The sequence below is a fragment of the Hemicordylus capensis genome, chromosome 2 (assembly GCF_027244095.1).
Source record: "Hemicordylus capensis ecotype Gifberg chromosome 2, rHemCap1.1.pri, whole genome shotgun sequence".
NCBI classification, from domain to species: Eukaryota; Metazoa; Chordata; class Lepidosauria; order Squamata; family Cordylidae; genus Hemicordylus; species Hemicordylus capensis.
In genome coordinates, this window is record NC_069658.1 from 197,612,965 (window position 1) to 197,619,010 (window position 6,046).

Below are 6,046 nucleotides of genomic sequence, written 5' to 3' on the forward strand. Positions count from 1 at the left end.
CATTTTTAATAAAAATGATGGTATAATGGTTTGCTTGAACGTCAGCAGAAGCCTCATCCCTGATCTTTGATTAGGGAGTCTCTCCCACGCAATCAAGTCAGTTTGACCAAAGTCTGTTGTTAGAAGCTGACTTAAGAATGACAAATACTTTTTTCCTAAAATGCCATCTGCCTCTGTTGACTCCTAAAAATGCTATGTGTAGGAGCATCTCCATCTGCTTCATCTCCATCTGGGGTGCACCAGTCTTGAGGTTTAAAACCCCCTCACACCTCACCCCCTCTTCCTCTGCCTGAGTGGAAGCTTCTGCTGCTCCCATATCCAATACGTCAAATTTATTTGGTGAAGCAGGGGTAATTAAATCACAAACAGTCTCCTTCACAGTAGTATGAGTTGCTGAGGTGAAAATATTTCATGCTATGAAAAACTTCACCCCCTAATTTATCAGGTAACTGCTCTTTTAACACACAAAGTGTTTTGCAGTCTTCACTTAGTCTCTTCCTCACATCATGCTTAGGAAGCTTTTTGCTAGATGGAGATAAGCACTATCGCCACCTTAGGTCATGGGAAGCTGTTAAAGGCTTCCTGAGCAGGGGCAGGAAAAAAGCTGGCAAGACTGCTTCTGACTTCCACAATGGCACTAGCCTCAACTACATAGGAACATAGGAAGCTGCCTTACCCTGGGACAGGCCATTGGTCCATTTGGCTCAGTATTGTCCACACTGACTGGCAGCAGCTGAATACCATGGGACTTTGTTCTGAGTAAACATGTTTAAGACTGTGCTGTGAATGGCCTTGGGCAAGTCACTCAACACAGGAAGCTGCCTCCTATTATCCCTGTCTATTGGCCACTGTGGCTGGGGATTATGGGAGTTGTAATATAAAAACAGCTGGTGGGCCTAAGGTAAACAGGCTGGATCTAACTCCACACTGACAGGCAGTGGCTTTCCAAGGTTCCAGGCAGGAGTCTTTCTGAGGCTTACCTGGAGATCCTGGAGGTTAAACCTGGGGAAACCTTCTGCATGCAAAGCAAATGCTCTCCCACAGCGTGACAGCCTCATTCCATAGTGACAGCAAGAACAAATCTGGTCACCAGATTTTGGTGGCGTGGGAGGGATTTTGCTACTAGGATTGCTGCCAGGAGCAGCCTCTGTTCCCTTGAATTTAACAGCTCAATCCACCCAGAAATGTAGCAAGCACAACTGTTTCCAGCTTTTCATTTGCATGCCTGGGAAAGTGTCCTCTGCGACATTTCTGTGTGTCAGCAGAGGCATATCTAGGGAAAATAGTGCCTAGGACAAGCACTGAAATTGTGCCCCCTGTCCAAACATCTGACACCCACCTTTCAGATAACTTTACCATAATATCAGCTCAAAAAATACAAGTCAAGCTCATTAATCTTTTAATATTTCAAAAACTATTTAGCAGTGGATGTAGCTGGACCAAAAAATGCTCGAAAACTACAAATTTCAGTATGCTGGGGCTCATGAAATACCCAAATGCTATGTGGAGCTGTACTTGGAAAACTAAACAGAAGTGCCTGTCTAATTCTCTACTATGCATTGTAGCATCACTATTACATAATTTTAAAAATAAATGGAGAATTTGACTTTCCCCAGATACTACGGCCTTGCAGAGGCCATTTGAGCATGTGTGGTGGCCATTTTGTTTTCAGTAGCCATTAAAAAAAAAATTTCATTTAAAAATATTGGCGCTCCCCTTCAAGTAGTGCCCGGGGCATGTGCCCTGCCTGCCCTACCCTAGATACGCCCCTGCGTGTCAGGCACCTATAGAGGCATAGGAACTGAGTTGCCTGAAAAAGTAAAACCTAAAATCAACATGTTTGTACAAGTCCGATGTGGCTAGTGAATTGCATGACCAGGTGTAAAGGAGAAGAGGCAACATATCCCTTTAACAGTCATGAAGAAGAGGTCATATTGGCAAGTCATACAGGACTGGAAAAAGCTGCACCCACCGTCCCAAAATTTTCCCTTCTGCACAACTGTTCCAAAGTACTGGAGTCTTGTTTGCTTTTTAAAGGGTGGTGCCATTTGTGTGTGTGGCAGGGGGATCACAATGCTCCCTCCTCCCCTGAAACCATGTTCCTGATGAATATTGATATCTCCTCAGCTGGCCCAAGACTTCCTGCTCTAATTCATTAACATGGAGCACAATCCACCATAAAAATCTTTCCTGAAAATGATTAGTAGTTGTCAGGCTCATTAGTAGTTGTCAGACTCGTTGTCAGGCTCATTCAGTGGCAATGCTCACTGGCCAGAATTAAAACTCCTGTGTCTTTAAGATATTTGCTTGGACATCAGCAAATAGGGCTTTTCACCATCTGGAACTGAGTATTGTCTGCTGCTAATCGTGGTAAATTTCTTTTTTCAGGGAGGGAGAGGTTTGAAAGCTAGCAATCAGGGGCTTAGCGAGACCCCAGGGACCCAGAGACAAAATCTTTGTAGGGCCCCCCCATTGCACGTGCAAAGTGTGCATGTGCCCCAAGCCATGCCCCCTGTGGCTGACATCAGATATAAGGGCAACAAACATCTCCCCCCCACTGCTGCCCCTGCCCTGGCACCTCCCTTGCCCCGCCACCTTTGCCACCTTTGCCCCGCCACCCCTGCCCTTGCCCTTTATGACAAAGATCAGGGGCAGAGGTGGTGGGCAGGGGCAGTGCAGCGGGGCAGGGGTCGTGGGATGGTCTGCTTGGGGGCCCCTTGGGGCACCCTGACCCTCTGGGCCCAGGGACATTTGTCCCTGCATGTCCAATGGATGCTATGCCCATGCTAGTAATCCTATGCTGCAATGTTGTATAGTTCCTGTCCTGTTCACTCCAATGGCAGTTTTGACCAGAGAGTTTTTCAGTGGCTTGTGCTGTGTGGGTTGAGTCAGGTTTTTTTGATGTTGTTTTTGTTTTTAATATCCTTAAGTAGCTGCTGTATGTTGCTTTGTGCTGCTATGACCAAATCTGTGATCTGGCCAATCTACTATTTAATGTGTGACTCTGGTCTAAAACAATTAAGTGGGTCTATGTGTTAGGGGCATATGCCAATTTTTTTTAAAAAATCTTTTTTTAAAAAGGTGTGCAACTGACACTTTGCTCAGTATCAATAACATTGTAATGTACAGTTACCCTTACTAACTGGGTTGGCAAAGCATCACCTTGGATATGGTGATTCTGCTTATATTAAGCACAGGGAGAGCAACTGACCCTACTCAACCCAGCGTATCATCCCTCCAGAGTCTGTTGCTAGTGTCTACCTTTGTGTTTCTTTTTAGATTGAGAGTCCTTTGGGGAGAGGGACTCCCCCTCCCTCTATGTTAGGGCTGCACAACTTCAGCCTTCTGACTGTTATTAAACTACAGTTCTGTCTCTTGTCATTCTTAGCCTCAGTAGCCAATTGTTAGAGACCATAGTTGCAGCTGGAGGGCTGAAATTGTGTAGCCCTTTTCTGTGTAAACTGCTTTGAGAACTTTTCTGTTGAAGAAAAGAAGAGGAATAATAATAACTAGCTTAACCTGCACAAAGCATCTGCGCGCAAGTACAGTACCTGATTCCTCCCCTCACCCCCTGCCACAGCCCCCCTCACTTCAGAGATCTCTCCACCCTCACCTGAGCCGCACTCCTGCTCCTCCTCCTCCTCCTCCTCCTCCTCCTCCTCCTCCTCCATCCCGTTGCTTCCATCCCTCTCACCTCTCATGGTCACGGCTGTAGCGTTGTTGGCACCTGTTGGCCAAGCTGTAGCCCCATGTCCCCAGAAACCTCTCCACCCTCACCCAAGCCCTGCTCCTGCTCCTCCCCACAGGAGCAGGGACAGCAGCAGCGGTTGACCCAGCCCTTCCTCACTGCTGCCACCACCATGAGAGGCTCATTCCCCTCAGGCCACTGACAGGCTCTGGGCCCGCCCCTTGCCTGCCTGCCTGCCTCTGCCAATGGCCTCAGTAGCCCCAAACAGCAGCAGTGGTTGACTGGGCCCTTCCTTGCTGCCAGTAGGCACCGCCATGACCACTCATTCCTCTCAGGCCGCTGACAGACTCGAGCCCGTCCCTTGCCCTACCTTCTTTTTATCTTGCCCTCTCTTCTTTTTTTCTCTTTCTCTCTCCCCCACTTGCTCTTCCCCTGTCTTTCTTCTCCTCCCTTCTCTCTCTCTCTCCCTTCCTGAGTTAACAGAATTTGTTCATCTTTTTTCCTCATCTAATTCACACGACAGCCTCCTTCTCCTGAAGGGGCTCTTTTCTCCCTCACGACCCCTCTCTTCACAGACCCCTGCCTACTAACCTTTTATATATATACTAGTGGGCCCGGGCACAGAGCATCTGTGCCTCAAGCGGGCCCACCGCCGCTGCCTCTGGCCTCCCCGTGGCCGGGCCGGGCCTGCCGCCGCCGCCGCCAGCCTCCCCACAGCTGGGCCGGGCCTGCCGCTGCTGCATGGCCCACTGCCTTGCCTCCATGGCCGGGCCTCCGCGGCCGGGCCACGCCTGCCAGCCACTGGCTCGGCTCTGTCCGGGCCTGCCGCTGCTTCGCTCAGCCAGGCCCGCCGCCTCGGCTCCGCGGCCACCATGGCCGCCCACACTCCTGGCCCGCTGGTTCTCCTGGGTGTGCCGCCAGGACCAATCAGGCGCCCCCGCAGCCCAGCCAATCAGCTGGGCTGCGGCAACCCCAGGAGAGAAATATCCTCTCTAATAAAACACTTGGTGTCCGTCCATGGACGGACACCAAGCGTGTGTCCGTGCCTCCCTGGCCTGTTCTGTGCATGCGCGGAGCGCATGCCCAGAACAGGGCAAGGGAGACACGATGGCCGGCACCCGGCAGCCATCTTGGGCGGCCAGAAGCGGCGGCCCTGAAGAAGCTGGAGAAGCGGCAGCGGGGGAAACTGACCGAGGCAGCGGCGGAGCCGCTGCCTCGGCCAAAAGAGACGGAGGCCGGGGGCGGAGTGGAGGCCATGTAACTTTTAAAGAAATTGCTCCCGCCGCCGACGCCGCCGACCCTCTCTCCCAGCTGAATTGGGAACCAAGCCCACCACCCCCCATTAAGGGCCAAATTGGCCCAGGCACTTGCCCCCGCAGCTTCCGCTGCCGACCAACCGCCCGCCCGCCCAGCTGCCGATACCTCCTTACCCCCGGAACATGTCCTCCGCTTGATCCGCTTATCTATTAACAGAAGGAGAGAGGTGCTCGCATGCAGAGCTCCACTCTCTTTAAAGTCTGTTCCTGAACTGGCGCTTTGGGCGCCAAGGACGCAAAGCGCCAGTTCGGGAACAGACTTTAAAGAGAGTGGCGCTCTGCATGCGAGCACCTCTCTCCTTCTGTTAATAGATAAGCGGATCAAGCGGAGGACGTGTTCCGGGAGCAAGGAGGTATCGGCAGCTGGGTGGGCGGGCGGTTGGTCAGCGGCGGAAGCTGCGGGGGCAAGTGCCTGGGCCAATTTGGCCCTTAATGGGGGTGGGGGTGGGCTTGGTTCCCAATTCAGCTGGGAGGGAGGGCGGGCGCCCTGCGGAGGGAGGGGGAATGGCGGTGGGGGGACAGGAGAGCCGTTACTAGGGCCCGTTGTTCAACGGGCCGAAATTCACTAGTATATATAGATAGATGTAGAAGATTCCTTTCCTCTACATACAATCAAGAATATCTTCCGACCAGTAACAGTTGCATTCCAACTGACCTTCACCATCACAGGCTCCTCTCCTCTATCTGCATATGGAATCCCCACTGCCCAGTCACCACGGTGCTTCTGCTCACAAATCTCCCTCCCCCCTCAAGATTATATGAGTATATAAACAATGGTGAAAATAGTAGTTGATGCTGTGTAGGGCTGGTACTAGGATAGTGCCCTGGCTGAGGAATGCCCTTGGTGCTCCCCTGTCATGGTAATTCAGGAAGTTCATGTTTTATAATGAATAGTGCCCAAATAACTTATAAAACTTGGAATAAAAGGTTAAAGATGTTGCTTTGTCTTCCACCTCAGCTTACTGCAGACAGTACACTCAATAAAGAGTAAGTTACCAAGCTCAGCTGGGGGGATGTCTTCAGATAGCCATCTTAGGCAACT